The following is a 17794-nucleotide window of genomic DNA, read 5'->3' as shown; positions in this document are numbered from 1 at the left end:
TTTCTTTCTTTCTTTCTTTCTTTCTTTCTTTCTTTCTTTCTTTCTTTCTTTCTTTCTTTCTTTCTTTCTTTCTTTCTTTCCGGGAAGGCAGGGCAGTTAGGGTTAAGTGACTTGCCCAGGGTCACATGGCTAGTTTTGTGTTAAGTGTCTGAGATCGGATTTGAACTCAGGTCTTCCTAAATCCAGGGCCAGTGCTCTATTCACTGTGCCTCCTAGCTGCCCCTCTTCCTCATATTTCAGTCTTTCTTTGACTGGACTTGGAATTTTGCTGATAAAGGAACTCTCCTCACCCATGCAGACTGGTGCTCTCCTGATATCTCCAGCCATGCCTTATCCACAGTAATCATCCTCTTCATCTCTTCCCCACTAAGAAATTGGACTCTGCCCTTAGAACATCCCTGGAGCTGTGATAGGCCAGCTCTGACCTCATCTTCCTCCATTCCAGGCCACCAAAGCACTCCCCTGACATCTGCAGTCATGTGACCCGGTGTGGATCCCTCTTCTCCTCTTACTTTCCCTCCCATCCCAATTTCTATCTCTCCTTTATGTTCTTCTTTCCTCATTAAAGTGAAATAACTTGACAGCAGGGACTGTCTAGCATGGTATTATTTTTATTTCCAACACAGTACAGTGTCTGAAACTTAGAAAATGTTTAATAAATGATCTATCTTCTATCATATTCAGCCATCCATTCTGTCTATGTCTATCACTATTCATCTATCTTCTATCACTATTTGTCTGTCTATCTGTCCGTCATTCTATCTATCTGTCTGTCTGTCTGTCCGTCCGTCTTTCTTTCTGTCTCTCTCCATCTGTCTTTCTTTCCGTCTGTCTTTCTATCTATCATTCTATTTGCATATTTATCTATCATTTTATCTATCTATCTATCTATCTATCTATCTATCTATCTATCTATCTATCCATCCATCCACTATCATAAATCTATAGAGTTGCCTGTGTCACTGAGAGGTTGGGACTTGCCAAGGGTTACAGACAAAGACATCGTGTGTTAGAGGTGGAACTTGGACGCAGGTTTTCCCAGACCTGACACCAACTCTTTATTCATCATTTCATGCTGTCTCTCTTTTAGTTTGTACTTTAAAAAAAGTAAAGGAAAAATGTTCATATCATTGACAAAAGAGAGGAGAGAGACAAGGAGACTGAGAAAAAGGAAGTCACGACAAAATAAAAGATGGGATGGCCAGGATGGCAAAGGGACAGGGACACATGGAGATGCTCTTCATCTGTTCGACCATCAGCTAGTGTTTCCTGCTCCCTCTGCTTCTAGGTGGCCCATTTGGGGTCACACTGCACCAGTTGAATGTGCGTTGTAAGTAGTATACAGCTGGGGTGTCGAACGCAAATAGTAATATTTATGTATAAGAATCCCTGGAGGCTGCATATTAACTTCGCTTTAAAATGTAATATTCTCTATGTTTTATTGTATTTTGACTAATTTTGCTAAATATTTTCCAATTACATTTTAAGTTTGGGCTGTGCTTGGGAGGGTTTTGGGCAGCATGAGACCCTCAGGTCTGACACCCCTGGTTAGTAGGTAGGGATCTAGACTTGGAGTTGAAAGCCTGGGAATTCTGATTCAGTCACTTCCTGACTGTGTTACCTCGGGTCAGTTTCCTAACCTCTCTTATCTTGTTTCTTCTATAAAAAAGGAGTAATATCAGCTGCCTCACAGGGCTGTTATAAGGACCAAATGGATAATATACATAAAACACCATACTTGTTTATAGTTATCCCCTCCACATCATGGGGGTTAGGGGCATGGTGCCCCTGTGATCTGGAAAATCCATGTAAAATTTTTTTGGCCCTCCCTTCATTTCAGAGAGGTCCAAATTTTTTTCTTTTTGTCTTATGGGGTATTTACAGTACCTTACTGTAAAATTTGGATTAAGTGTCTGGTCATGAGGTCTGCCATCCTTCATGTGTCATCTATGTGGCTTCTGCAAAACTCCCCAAAATCCCCATTTTATTTTTATGCTGACCTTCAATATACTGAAACCATGATGGGGTTTCTGGCAGTCAGCAGGAAGGGAGGTGGTTGTTACTCAGTCATTTCAATTGTATCCAACTCTTCATGACCCTATTTAGGATTTTCTTCTGGAGAAGTTTTCCATTCCTTCTCTAGCTCATTTTACAGACAAGTAAACTGAGGCAAATAGGGTGAAGTGATTTGCCCAAGGTCATACAGCTAGTGAGTGACTGATGACAGTATGAACTCAACTCCTTTTGGACAATGGCTCCAGGCTATAAATCTTTCAGGCTGAACCACAAATAGTTTCAAGACCTAAAATGAGGGGACTGCTTCTACAAACTTGTTTGTAAGCATAGAATTTCAGCTACAACCTCACCTCCAATGTATTTGTGTGTGCATGCGCACACACACACAGACACACACACTCAGGAACTGGATAGAAGCATCATCTCTGAAGCTGGAAATATGAGAGAGTAAAAAGGATTCAAGTTCTGTTCAGGCCTGTGTAGGCAGAGCCCTAACTATCACATCTCAAGCCCATCCTATTTTGCAAAAGCCCCAAATATGCCTGTTTGCTTACCACTCAAATACTTAAGTCCATCTGTAATCTCATCAATATGGATGTTACAGTTTCCATCCCTGTCCGGCCATTCTGGGACACTCATGCTCATGTTCTTCCAGAATTTCACTCTAGGGAGTCTATCCAATGTTCTGGAGGCCTTCCTTCATTTGTTCTGACATTGCGAGGGTATGAGTGGAACACTCTGGACTCTTTCTTCATAGTCATCATTCACTCTTGCCCAGTGACTAGTCCATCTTCTCTCCCTATCATACCCTTCCTTGATAGCCCCTTTGCAGCATTCCCTTCTAAATCTAATGGACCATGATGACAATGCCAGCCTATACTTTTATTTCAGCAATTGCTTTGGTTTCTTTTATTTTTATTATTACTGTTAGAATTAAAAGGATTTTATTGTAAGTCGAGGTAGTGACACATTGATGAGCCAATCACTGAAGATCAGCAGTGGATTCAACTTTTATAGGTAACTTTAAGACAATTCTGATAGGTCCGCCTCAGCAGAAGATGTTGACCTCTTGAATTTCAGTTTCTTCCCGAGGTAAATTGCTTTAGTTTCAAGGGGCAAGTTTTAGAAATTAAAATTACGGATTAAAAAAAAAACCAGGACAGCTTTCAAAGAACTGACAGAATCTGTTCAGCTAAAGACATGCTATCTCTCTATTCATGGGGAATATCAAAATGCAAGGAAGAAGGACACTGAAATTGAAAGCTGTTAGTGGAAGAAAAAAGACTTAATTGTGTCTTTTGGGGGTACTCCTGCAACCAACAGTGATCATGATGCCTCTGTAATTTAGCAGATCCTTGATGCAGAACTCATAGATATAGAATTCTAGACCATTTAGAGCAACTCACTTTTATTTTGATTTTTGGAGTCAAAATATTTATCAAGTGTACTTTCGTACGTAGCCCTCTTAGGAACTCTACAGAAGTAATGTGTAACAGTAAACCTACCCTCAAGGAACTTACAATCTAAAACAAACAATGGTCACGCAAATACTACTTTTTGTTACTTAGTTCTGGTTGAAATATCTAAAAGGAAGAAAGATTGGCGAGGATAGGATTGAAATTAAAGAGGAAACATGACTGCCTATTCAAGTGAAAAAGACTGAACGATGACTGAATGGCTAGCACTTATTATATAATGCTTTAAGGTTCACAAGGTGCTTTATGAATATCATCTCACAACAACTCTGAGAGAAAGGGGATATTTTTATACCCATTTTACAGTTGACAAAATAAGGCTTAATAAGAGAGGTTAGGTGACTTGTCCAGAGCCATATAGTTAGTGTGTAACTAAAGCAGGGTTTGTATTGAAATCTTGTCCTTTCCAGGTCCAGGATGCTATCCACTGTGCCCTTTGGTTTTCTAGATTTGAACCGAGGTTCTTTGACTCCAAATGCAGTGCTACCACAACACTCTGGTACATGAAAGTGCTATGGCTGAGAAATTCATCACTCTGTGGTCAATTGATTGATTAGTCTCCAAACTTAAAGATACTGGTCCTTGGACAACAGACAGGCAGCCTTTTCCTAGGCTCACACCCAAAGTCTTTATGCTTTGGGCAGACCTTTCCAGAGTTGGCGATCCATATGCATAGCCTTTAGTAACCCAGGGTCACCTCCATACACAGTGAGGTATCACAATAGGATGTTAGTGAAGTAATTGAATAAAATGTGGGGAAAAAATCTTGCTAAATCAGATCAATAAGGGCATCTACTGCCTCACCCTCTTTCTAAAATTACAAGCGCAGAACAAAGATTTTATACAAATTCAAGTCTCATCAAATTTTTAATTTTTACATTGTTTAGAAAATTTTCAGCTCCAAATTTTCTTCATCCCTCTCTCTCTAGACCCTTCCCAACTCACTGAGAAGACAAACAGTATGATACCCATTATATATCATCAAGATTTTTAAGAGAAAGAGCCCATTTCTCCCCTCCCTGAATCTATATTGTGCTTATCTAAGAAAAATTCTAAGACTCTCAGCTCAGAGAGTCTTAACCTGGGGTCTATGGACCCCCCATGAGTTTGTGAATATGGATGAGAAAAAATCCATCTTTATTTTCAACAACTTTTGTTATTTCATTTGTATTTTATTCTTTGCATCAAAAAAATTATCATAGAAAAGGGTCTACGGGCTTCACCAGACTGCCAAAGGGTCCATGACCTCCAAAAGGTTAAGAATCCCTCCTCCAACTTCTTTCCTACCTCTTTCCCTTTCTCCTTAGCACCACTTAAGAAATGAACTGGCTAGGGAAAAAAATGAGAAAGCAAAGAAAAGTGAGCAGATTCCGTAATCTGCATCTGCTGAAAAGAGGACAGTTCTTGAAAGGGGATGCCTTCTCTGTGTGCACGTGGGGCAGGGCTTTGGGCTGTCCACAATGGAGGAATCCCTCTCCAGGCACCTGTAAACTGGCATTGCGAGCACCCCATTCTGCATCCCCCATGAACATGCTCTATATTTTAGCAGAGAACATTGCCTAATCTATTTTCCCCCCTTTTACCCTTAATAGATTGGAGCACAAAAGCCTGAGAGAGGGTGACCTGGTTAACAAAAGGACCTTTGAGTTCCTTGGAAAAGTAGACGTGGAGGGGGATGGAAGGAATCCAAGTGGCCCTATTATTTCCACTTGCACTAATTAGACATTTTTCTGTCAGCTATTGAGCACTGCTGAGAGGCCAAACTCACTGAATTCATTTCTAAAGTGTTTACAGAAGTTTGCATCTGTTTGTGTCTCTTCAGGAGGAAAAGAAGCGCTTCAATAGCATTGTGGAGAATCTCAACGAAGCATCTCATTCTGCGGGACCTGGCATCCCCGCAGCTGCATCATTTAATTCTACTCAGTGCTGAAATCTCTCGCATCTCTCTCCAAAACCCAACCAATACAAAATGCAGAAAAGTCAACTTGGGAGAAGCTTTTCTTCTCCCCTTTCTCTCCCTCTCCTTTAAAATGGCTGCATGCTGTGCACCACATACAGATTTTGGTGGGTATCATTCTTGCAGTTACACTCGGGTGTTCCTACCGAACACACTGAGAAATTAATACCCACGTCTTTCATTTGCTGCCAAGAAAGAGGGTAGTAAATTCCTCAGCAGCAAGGCAGCCAAATACATCACCATCCTGGGAATTTCCACAAAATGTTCACTGGGGAGCACCCCTGACAGCAGGGAGAGAAGAAAGGAAAGAAGGACAGGGCATGTTAGAGGGGAGAACCACTAAAAATGTTTCCTTACATAGTCAGATGTTCCTGGGGGACCCACAATTAAACTGACATGGGAGAAAGCCTCATTTTCAAAACAAAATAAAAGGAAAAACTATGACTATGTGAGCTTTCTGATTCCACCTCTGCAAAATGTACATTGCACTATTTGGAGTTTGTCTTAGGGTCTTTTGTGTGTTTGGGGTTTGATTCCCTCATTGAGATCCCAGAATAGTGAAAAAAAAATGTGGCCATTCTTAGCCTATAGTTAAAAAGTGAATAGAAATTTCATCCCTTTGCTTTAATTAGGAGGTTTTTATTAAAGGTCCAGGTTTCAAAATCTCTGCTAAATCCAGTTATGATAAGTCTAACTGGATCATGAGAAGAGAGACAGAGAGTAAGAGTTTGGTGCCCCTTTAGAAAGAGCTTTGCATACACAAACATACAAATGCATAAATATTGCAGGCACACACATATGCACTCCCACACCCACATGTGCAAAGGCACACACATGCACGCATGTCTATAGGTATGCATGCAACATGCACCCATACCCCACAGTTGTGCTTGCTAAATTTTTCATCAGGTTTCAGGTTGGGAAATGTAGGGACTGTAATTGAGTTTCTGGCACAAAGGGGGACTCATGACTGGGAAGCTGAGTCAGGTGGAGAAGGAATTAAACTCTGTGATGAGATTTCTATACACAGATGATTGAAGAAAACACTAGAGAGGCTTTTCTTGAAGGCTATTGCTTAACAGCGAGGGAGGGAGAGAAAGTGTGTGCTGTTTTCATGGTTTCTTGCATTAGTGTGCTAGCCCCTCCCCCCATTCCGCCTCAAGTTTGGGTCTCAGCTATGGGTTCAAAGCCGGGATGTGTTCATAGCAATGACAATGGCAGCTGTTCTCAAGGGGGGTTAGGGGAGCTCAGAACCGCAGCCATCTGGCATTGCAATTGGCAGAAGTGTAAAGGGAAATTATTTCTGCATAGCAAATTGGAAGATTGGGAAGGGAAGAGGGATGAGGGGGAGGGGGATTTTGAGGTGAGAGCTGATGCTGGAGGAATCAGAAGAATAGACAAGTGAAATATTGATTCCAGCCTGCACAGCTATGACCAAGATAAAACAAAACCAAAGAGAAAAAACAAAAAAACAAACAGGAAAGAACCAAGGAGACTGAAGTACACTTCTGATTGGGCATGGCAGGTTGAACATGTATTCTGCACCCTAGAATGAATGTCAGAGAGAAAGACTAATAATCCTGGACCCAGGGCCTAGTAAAACTCTCCTTGGCTGTTATTAGGATTTGATATTATTCCATGAAAAAAATATGGAAGTTTGAAATACTTTTGAAACTTGGTTGTAAGCTTTCTTTTTATCTCTAGGCTACCCTAGCTATTTCTTTTGCCTAAAGAAAGCATTTCACAAAGAAGATCCCGGTGTGGTCCAAAGAATTCTGGAGTCCCCAAGACCCTTTTAGGGCGTCTGTGAGGTCAAAATAATTTCATCAAAATACTAAGACATTTAAATTTTAAATATGGTAAATATCAAGAGATATAACCCACGTAAATAAAAGCTCTTTGGGGTCCCCCATGATCTTTAAGAGTGTAAAGGGATTCTGAGACCAAAAATTTTGAGTACTGACATGGAAACAGAAAATAACATATCTTAGAGTTGGGAGGGACCCCAGAGCTCATGTAGCTCAAATAAAATCTAAAACATGAATCCCCCTTGGCAATATCTATCTTTTGCCTTTGTCTATCCCCAATGCTTAGCAATGTGCCTAGCATATAGTAGGTACTTAATAAATGTTTATTGCTTGACTGACTAATATCCCAAGCAGACATCCAGCCTGTGCTTGGAAACTTCCAGTGAAAATGGAAACATTCATTCTCTCCTGAGGCAGCTGATTCTATTTTTGGAGGACACTATGGGACAAAATTCTTCCTTATACCAAATCAAATCTTCCTCCCTTCATCTTCTACCTACTGATCCTAAATTCTGTCCTTTAGAACTAAGAAAAATATATCTGATCTCTCTTCCATGTGGCAATGCTGAAAAAAATTGAAAACAAGAATTGTGTCCCTTGTAAGGTTTTTTTTCTGCATAAATCATCTCCACTTTCACCCCTTATCTTGATATGATGTGATTTTAATTCTCCTCTTCCTTATTTAAATAGTGTTTCAAAGTCTATGTGCTTCCTTAAATGTAACCCACAGAACTGAATACAGTATTCAAAAGGTGGCCTGACCAGAGTGGAATGTAGTTGAATTCTCACCTCTTTTGTTGTAGAAGCCCTGCAGTCTAAGCTTTAGTTAGGATGTTCAGCTGCTGCATTATTGATGATTCCTATTTAGTCCAGGACCCTCCTTATGTCCCCCTGGCTGTTTCACACAAACTTTTCTCCAGCCAGGGCACCTCCAAATTGTCTACATGAAGCTAGGTTTAGAATCCGAGTACTGGACTTTATATTTATCTTTTTCAAATGTCATTTTATTACATTTACCTGCCCTCCAATCTATTGACTATTTTTAAAAATTCCTGCTTGAATATGTATTAACTTTTTCTAGTCATATTTGTGTCATCTGTAGATTTGACAAAGGGATGGCCAGGCTGGAGATATAGATTAGGCAGCTATTTCAAAGGTAACAAGTAAAAAGCAATAAAACATACTAAGATGGCAGATAGGTAGGGGGAAAATTATGATAGATGTGAGAAAGGTCACGAAGGCAGAATTAATAGGTTTGGCAACTGATTGGCGATGGAAGCTGAGAGAGAGAGGGAAAAATCAAAGCTGACTTGGACTTGGGAGACAGGGAGTCCACTGCAAGAGAGTGATAGTACTGGAAGGCAGGTTGAAAGCAATGAGAAATTGGAAGCAAAGGCAGCAAGTTGTAGAAGTGAAGGAAAGCAAAGACTGAGAAAATAACCAAAAGATTTAGTTTTTTAGAGATCATTGATTAGCAATGAATGACCAGTGACCACAGATATCAGGGGCATTGAGTGATTTCCCACAGTGATACATGGTAGAAACCTATTTGGTCTATGAGGTTAGTCCATGAACAATTTACACGAAATACATAAAGTCCAAACATTTATGTGGAGGAGGGGATTTTGTGGAGGATTTTGTATTCCCTAAGCAGAGTGATTCAAGTTGAACTTATCCTTTCAGTCTGAAATTGGAATTTTTTTTTTGCTTTTTGGAGGGCAGTTGGGGTTGTCACTTGCCCAAGGTCACATGGCTAGTTTTTGTGTTAAGTGTCTGAGGCCGTGGAAGTTTTCTTGTTAGTGCCACAGGAATAGCCCCAACTTTGAAAGTTTCCAAGTTTGAGAATTTGTTAATTGGAACTTTGAGAGGCAGAAGGGTATTTTCCTCATACTGTCTGCCCTTGGAGAAGGGAGCCAATGATCAATATGGCCCCGGAAACTGAGGACATTATGGATAGTGGGGGAAATCCAGATAGAACTTGCCACTTCCTACTATTACTACAAGTTATTTAGTACAAAGCCAATGAGAAGAGGATAATTTATTTAGTAACTCCCAAAATATATTTACCCACCCAAGGGAATTATCACAGTACTATGACTATAGATACAAGGAGTTAAGGAAGTATAAGGTTATGTGAGAAAGAGTGACACACTAGAATGTCCAAAGGTTGCCCACCACATGCCATCTCCAAGTTTATTTCTCTTTCAGGGAGAATTTACTCATTTCTTTATTCGTTCACAAGATCCTAGAATTTATTTGTACTGTCTCTGTTTTCTGTAGGTCATCCTGAACCTGATGTACATTTGGTACCTTAAGCATCTGTATGAGAGATGACAACCCCCTTTTTCCCACAGCTGGGGAAATTTGGACATGAGTTATCTCATGAGTATACTCAAGAATGTTTGGGAGCAACTCCAGATTGAGCTGAGTCAAATAGAAAAATAATGACTCATCTATGAAGTCAGCCTTCAGCATCAGACCTGGTCTATTGTGAGTACAGAATCCCTGTAGGGTGTTCCATATGTATAAAGATGGGTTCCACATATTATGAAAATAGAACTGGACAGGGGTGGCTAGGTGGAGCAGTGAATAGAGCACCAACCCTGTAGTCAGGATGACCTGAGTTCAAATCAGGCCCCAGATGTTTAACACTTGCGAGCCGTGTGGTCTTGGGCAAGTCACTTAACCCCAACTGCTCTGCCCTCCCCACTCCAAAAAAAAAACAAACAAAAAATAAAGTAAAAAAAAATATGACTAGACAGCATCAAGACTCTAGATTTTCAAACAGCCCTTCTGTTTTGAATAATTTTGCGTTTGAAAAAGAAAAACAAATTTCACAAGTTGATACAAAACTCAGCTACAGATAAAATAGCCTTGTTTGAGGTACAATGAACTATGGTCTTAAAATGAAGGACAGATTTTTTCTAAGCATGTTTCATTACTAGAGGCAAGCTTCCATCTATACTTTTTCAATGATTATTATTAAGCTGTTTTTATTTGTAAATACTCTATAATTGTTTTAGTAAAAAATTTATTGTCTATATATGCATATGTGTATCTATATATGTATCTATGTGTACATATATGTCTATTATATATGTATATTACACATGTGTAGATATATTACATCTGTATATGTATAAGAGGAGAAAATTCACCTAAACTGTTCTATGTGGACTTGAGTTCAGAGTTCAGGCCATCAATGTCAGTATACCTAGGTCTGGGACAAACTCCAATCCCTGGCATTTATCCTTAAAGGATAAATCATCTTATGAAAATGGGACCTCCTGATTAGTTTATCAGTAGATCATAGTTTTGGAGGTAGAAGGGACCTTATAGACCATCAAGTCCAACTTCCTCAGTTTTCAGATGAGCAAACTGAAGTCCAGAAAGGTCAAGTTGCTTGCCTGGAGTCCCAGAGCTAGTAAGTGTCTGAGGTAAAATTTGAACTCAGTCTTCATGACTCTATGATGACCATTCAAGCCAACATCCTTTACCTCATCACTATCAGACCTTATGAAGAAATTTCATCTGTTTGGAGCTCCAAGTCTTGCCGGAAGATGTGAGTCTTCTATCTTGAGGGGTATAAGTACTAGGGGACATGAGGAGGATCTCCCAGTTCCTAAGAACTAAAACCTCATAATGCATGAATAAGGTCTTGTGCTATGGAAATGGAGAAGACTTTGTCTTGAACTCTAAGAATCAAAAAGTCAATGAGTCAGTCAAAAACTTATTGGGTACTTAGTAATTGTGTGTGTTCTGTCTAGTAAAAAATAAGCAATAAGACTATCACTTGATTTGTAGAGTCTACATTTACTAATGTAGAGGGCAGCTTGTGGTATAGTGGATAGAGCCCCAGATCTAGAATTGAGAAGACCTGAGTTCAAATCTGTTCTTAGACATTTATTAGTGGTGTGATTGTGGGAAAACTGGGATTTGAACTCAGAAAGATGAATCTTTCTGGCACCATGTTCAGTATTCTGTCTACTGTGTCACCAATCTGAGGCAAGGATATGGCTACCCAGATATCTAATATGAACTTTGGCTTCATTGGCAGGGAAGGAGGAAAGGAAGCAAACATTTATATAATGCCTACTATATGCCACACACTGTTTTAAGTGTGTGTTACAAATATTATCTCACTTGATCTTTGCAACAACCCTGGGTTCCACAGTTGAGGAAATTGAGGAAAACAGGGTTAAGTGACTTGGCAAGGGTCACTCAGCTAGGAAGTATCTAAGGCCAGTTTTGAACTCAGGAAGATGAGTCTTCCTGATCCCAAGCCCAGGACTCTATCCACTGTGCCACCTAGCTGGCAAAGTGAGAGAGATTTGTGTTACAAGTCCTGCTGCTGACATATATTCACTGTATGATCCTGGCTAGTCATGTAACATCTTAGTGGTCTAGGCAGCTCTTGAAGAATAGAACTTGCAGAAAGTGTGGGTGACCTGCTTTGGAAGAGGGTGTTTCCTCACCTTGGAGCTTCCTATTCCAAATAAATCACAGACCCAGTCCCTATCTGTATCTACTCTGACTCTTAAGCACTATGGTCCTAAATAACTGTAAGTCCTGGTAGTAACCCATCTCTAAATTAAAGTGCCCATTTGCCCCACTTCAGTATGTCTCTGCACAATAAAAATTTTATAGGTTCCACTGCTCTAAGAGCTTGATTTATCCTTACATTATCTGCCATCTCATCAAAATACATCAAGCATCTGATTACGAAGGATGTGATCCTAGATGCCACACAAAGAGAAATACATAGAATTGATCTTTCCACTAAAATGAGAACGGTTAGGTGGTAAAGTGGATGGAGAAGCAGGTCTGGAGTCAGGAAGACCTCAGTTCAAATCTGGCCTCAGACACTTACTAGTTGTGTGATACTGGGCAAGTCACATAACCCTGTTTGCTTCAGTTTCCTCATCTGTCAAATGAGCTAGAGAAGGAAACGGCAAACCACTCCAGTGCCTTTGCCAAGAAAACCTCAAATGGGGTCACAAAGAGTCAGACGTGACTGCAATGATTGAACAACAATGACCAAATGGGGTTACTGTAAATGATAATGACCAAGCTTTCTTCCAAAGGAGGGACATGAGAAAGCATCTTCTTCTACTTCTTTGCTAGAGGTGACAGACTATGGAACACAGCATATAATGACAGATTTTTTTTTATATTTTGGTTAGTTTTGCTATTCTTTCCCCCCTCCTCTTTAATTCTTTGTTGTAAGGAATGTCTCTCTGAGACTGGGGTGAGAGATGTGGGGAGGTGGGAGCTAGGAAATGTTGGTAAATGGTAAATGACTGTGAAATATAGGTAATATGAAAACAAAAGAAATCAATAAAGCTATTTTAAAAAAATTGGTCTCTGCATTGTAGACACTTATGATGTAAAAAGTCACATTTGCACAGATGCAACATAATTTATTTATTAATCCATATTCAGGGAGTTTTGCTTTAAGAAATCTAAGGGCCAAGTTAAACAGTGATTATTAATGCTATGAAAAGTTTCTTTACTAGGGGATTCCTGGAAATGTTCTCTACATAATGTTTCCCCTTTTTAATTTAAAAAAAAACAACTATAACTCAATTAATTGTAATGTGTATTACAGATGAGAGAATTTGATAGAATGTGACCTTCTTGAGAACAAGGACTGTTTCACTTCTGTCTTTATATATACCTAGTATGGCACTTTGGATAAAGAACCTGATTTGGAGTCAGGAGTTTGAATCTTGTCCTGGACCCTGCATGATCCTGTGTGACTCATTTGTTCTCTTTCAGCATCAGTTTCCTCATCTGAAAAATATAGTTTAGTTATCTGCATGGATCAAGTTCATGGGACAATTGCCAAGTCTTTGCTTCATTTTATGCTATGTAGAAGTCTATGTAATAGAGGATGGAGTCAAGAATCAATGACATGAGAGGTACTTAACTTCCAGTGTACCTTTAAGGTGGGGATGGGAGATATTGGCATCCTCATTACCATATATGGTATGGACCAGATGAATCCATACCCGTCAGGGATAAAAGCAAGGACCAAGAAATTGACTATGGTTGTAGAACACATAACTTCACACTCATTTTAAATGCAGTGCAAATAGCAATGGACATGTACCAGAAGAGTTGGGTTCAGATTCCAGACTTGCCACTTATTAGCTAACAACTTAAACACTTTGACTATGGGCAAGTCACTCAATTTCTCTGCAGCCCATTTTCTCATCTGTAAAATGGGAATAATAACATTTGCACTGCTTACTACATTGTGTGTGTGTATGTGTGTGTGTGTGTGTGTATTAAATGAGAAAAATAGATGGCCAGTGTGCTTTGTAATCCAGAAAGTATTATTGAACTCTAAGTCATAATTACTAATAAGCTATGATTATTTGCTCGCTAGCCTACAAATCCAGAGGCCCCCGGATTTGTCTTTTTATAAATGTCATCTTCTCTTGTCTGCTCTCTATTCTTCTGTCTGTTCATGAGGCTGCTGGCGTTTTGAGCAGGGTTTCTTTCAATCTAATCACCTCCTCCGGGGGCTTGGCTCAATCTTCAGTGTCTCATTATTGGAGACTTATAGGACTCATGCCATAGGGTTAATTTTCATCAAAGGGATAGTTTGCATGCTTGGTTATGTGGCAACGGGCTGATAAATTTCGTTGGTAGAATTTTAAGGAAGAGCCACCATTTTAATCTCCCATCGAAACTGGAAGGAACTAAAGAGTAAGGTTTTGCATAGTTATAGGAACAATTTTAAAAATCCTTTATTATCTAAAAGAAAAAAAGCAACATAATTATAGGTGCTAATATCTGTTCAATCCTTCTGGCACCTATTTCCCCCTAGTTGTGTAAGAAATTTATAAGAAATGTCAACTTTTTGCATAGGTTCCTTCAAAACAGAATACAGTGCTTTTCAAAAGATGCTTAGAGACTGAATTTCAACATTTCCAAATTATGAAATTTGCTTTCATTAGCTCCGATCTGCATGGTGAGCCAAATCACAAATGCAGAAAATGACCAGTGACTGAGTCTTATCCAAATTTTGTATCTCTCCAGTGCCTGTAATTGTGATCTTCATAGGGTAAGTGCTTAATAAATGTTGTTTGTTGCTGTTAAATTAATCCCACAGATCTTCTAAGCTACCAAATGGACAAAACAGTAAGCTAGAAGAGGACATATATTAGACTACAATTAGTCAAAGGGAATCAGGCAACTGAGATAAGGACTCCATAAGCATTCTTTAAAGTACTATGAGAAAAACACTACATTTTTACATGGCTAAAATACTGGTTTTCTATGCATAATCAAAGGAAATCTGGTTATTGCTGAACAGAGGTGATCAGAGACTAATTACAACTTTCACTGGAAGTCCAGAGGAAGAAGCAATTACTTTGAGCAAAGCAAATTAAATCTTTCATTTTTAAAAAGCCATTTAATTGTTCAGTGAATGAACAATTGTTTAATGTTCGGTAAATGTTCAATCCTACCCTCCTGTGAACTTCCCTATTTCCCTCTAGAAGAGCACTATCTCTCCCTCACCCCATATAACCAACTAGCAATTTCTACCTCTGTGACATCTCTTATATACATCTTCTCTTCTCTCTTTTCTCATGACCACTACCCTAGTTCAGCCACTCATCATCTCTCCTCTAGGCTCTTTCAACAGCTCCCTGATTTATCCTGTTATCTAATATCTCTGGTGGGGTTCATTTTCCAATCCATCCTTTACATAGCTGCTAAAGTGATTTTCCTAAAGACAGGTATGACAACGCTATTCCTCTACTCAATAAACTTCAAAAACTCCCTATTACCTTGAGGATAAAATATAAACTCTGACTTTTTGAAGCTTTATACAACTTGTCCCCAGCCTACCTTTGCCAAATTTGTTATATATCATTCATTTTCCCCAAACTCTTCAGTCAAGCAGAATTGACTTTTTTTTTTCTCTCTCTATCTCTCCTATTTTCCCTGTCTATCCTCTCTTTATTTCTCATTCATGACTCTCCATCTTCCATCTCTGTGCCCTTGCACTGCAACTCTTATGGCTGGAGTGCAATCTGCCTTCATTTCCCCTTCTTAGACTCTTGTTTCTTCAAAACTGAGATCAAATACTACCTTCCACATGAAGCCTTTCTTGATACCTCTCATGGCTGGTGTCCTCCCTTCCAAAAGCACATTGCTATCTGTTTTTTAAATACCTAAAAATAAAATCCAAATAGAGTGTAAGTTCCTTGAGGGAAAATACTGGTTCCCTTTTGTCTTTCTACTCCCAGGACCTAGCAGAATGCTTGGCACTTAGTAGAGACTCAGTTACTTGTTGATTGAGCTTTATTTTGTTTTTCATCTATAATATTTATGTTTTGGCCTTTGATTTTCTTGATGTGAGGAACTCCTGGTGAAGAAACTGCCTCAGTTAAAACAGATGGGAAACTGATTTGCACACTGTTTTCTTAGAGAACTCTCAGGAGCGCTAAGAGGTTAGGATATTTGCCCAGGATCATGCAGTCTATGTGGGTCAGAGGAAGGACATGAGCCTAGATCTTCCCCACTCATCCAGCCCTCTGTCTACCACACCACACTACCTTTGAGTTATAAGATAGGGGAAAAAAAGTATCTGTGTTTTAGCTCAGAAGAAAATTGTGAGAATTAAAAAAAAGAATAATACAATAGAAAAGAAAGTTTAACGGGTTTATATGCTATAATCCATTAAGTCCCCAAAGTTGGCAATACTGCCACCTTGGGGGCACTAAAATGACCCAGGGGGAGCAGTAGTAGCCTCGGATGCAATTGGGAGGCATTGAAAAAAAATAAGGCGGCAGTGGAAGCATGAGAAAAGACAAAAATTTTGAAAAACAGCTCATACATGTTTCATCTATTGTGTAACAGAATTGATGTCATAGTGATTACATTATTTTCCAAATAAATACACAAAATACAAGTTATAACCTTTTAGTGATCAAGTCTGCCAATAGGTCTTAACAGACAAGTGTAGGCAGGGGAACCTGTTGCATATTGTGGGGAACTTAGCATGCATGGGCAGAAATATGTGCGTCTAATGACTTGTTTACAATAAAATACTATATAGTTACATGACACAATATAGCATCATTAAAATTTCAGTGCAGGAAAAAACCCCCACAAATTTACAATAAATTATTAAATTTAACATGTGTCACTTAAAAATATTTTTAAATGATGCAAATTATAAAAAAACACATTAAAGGAGCGGCAGCAAGGTGGTGTAGTGAGGAGAGCACCGGCCCCAGAGTCAGGAGGACTTGAGTTCAAATCCAGAGACTCAGACACTTAACACTTATTAACTGTGTGACCTTGGGCAAGTCACTTAACACCAATTGCCCTGCCCTCCACTCTCCAAAAAAAAAAAACATTAACGGGTTAAAGAAAGTAGATTTGGGGTGGGGGCAGGGCACTGAAGAATTATTTTTAAAAGGTGGTGGTAGGCCAAATAAGTTTGGGAGTCTCTGCTACACACTCAAACCCAGGCTTTTATATGCAGAAGTGTCCCAAGACAATACCAATACAGTAAAAAAGAAAAACAAGCAAGCACACCAACAACCCAACCCTTGGAAAAGGGAGGTGGAAGGACACCAGTTTTAATGACTATGATCTGTTTAGCAGCTCTTCTCCATTTCTTTGTACTTAATGTTTTGTCTTCTTCCCAAACTTGATGGTCTTCCTGACTTAACCTACTTTAGTCAAAACCACGCCCCCCCCCTTTCCAGGCATCCAGGTTTGAAACTTGCAAATCTCCTCTGACCTCACACCCAGGCTATTACATTAACCTGCTGGTTGGTCTCTCTTCCTCAAATCTCTCTCCCCTCTAGTCCATCTTCCACTCAGCTGTCAAAGTGATTTTCCTAAGGCATGTCATCCTCCCTAGTCAATAAATCCCCAGTGGCTCCCTATTGTCTCCAGGATCAAATATAAAATCTTCTGTTTGGCATTCAAAACCCTTCATTACTTCCCACCCACATATCTTTCCAGTCTTCTTGGACCTTACACTCACCCACCCCCATGTACTCTTCAATTCAGTGACACTGGCTTTTTTGCTATGCTTCTAGGTTGTCTTCCATGCTTGGAAGTCAGTCTCTCTATACTCATTCCTACTTCTTGGCTTCCCTCAAGTCCTAGCTAAAATCCTGCCTTACAAGAAACTTTTCCTCTTACTCCTTAATTCCAGTTCTTTTCCTCTGTTGATTATCCCCAATTTATTCTGTGTAAATTTTGCTTGTACATAGTTATTTTCATGTTGTCTCTTCAATCAGACCATGAACTCCTTGAGAGCAGGACCTGTCTTTTTGCCTTTCTTTGTTACCCCAGTGCTTAGTATAATGCCTGGCAAATTGTCGGTCCTTAATAAATGCATATTGACTGATTGACTGATCCTAAACCCTCACATCTATTCATTAAGTTATGTAGTTTTAGTCCTTGAATGTTTTCTTTCTTTCTTTCTCTTTCTTTCTTTCTTTCTTTCTCTTTTTTCTTTCTTTCTTTCTTTCTTTCTTTCTTTCTTTCTTTCTTTCTTT

The 17794-nt window shown here is 39.4% G+C and overlaps 2 protein-coding genes across 10 annotated transcripts in view; both read right to left on the bottom strand.

Annotated features, from left to right (window-relative positions):
- Window positions 1-17285, bottom strand: part of LARP7 (La ribonucleoprotein 7, transcriptional regulator) — a 234375-nt gene extending 217090 nt beyond the window's left edge. Inside the window, exon 1 of the mRNA XM_069095382.1 lies at window positions 17275-17285. The gene's annotated coding sequence lies outside the window, so the exon portion shown is untranslated. The remainder of the gene's footprint in view (window positions 1-17274) is intronic.
- Window positions 1-17794, bottom strand: part of ALPK1 (alpha kinase 1) — a 152339-nt gene that overhangs the window by 32655 nt on the left and 101890 nt on the right. The gene's annotated exons all lie outside the window — the stretch shown is intronic.

The sequence above is a fragment of the Petaurus breviceps genome, unplaced genomic scaffold (assembly GCF_028583685.1).
Source record: "Petaurus breviceps papuanus isolate PSGF00001 unplaced genomic scaffold, PetGlider_PUasm1.0 126, whole genome shotgun sequence".
In the NCBI taxonomy this organism is placed as follows: domain Eukaryota; kingdom Metazoa; phylum Chordata; class Mammalia; order Diprotodontia; family Petauridae; genus Petaurus; species Petaurus breviceps.
This window is presented reverse-complemented; position numbering and strand designations above follow the sequence as displayed.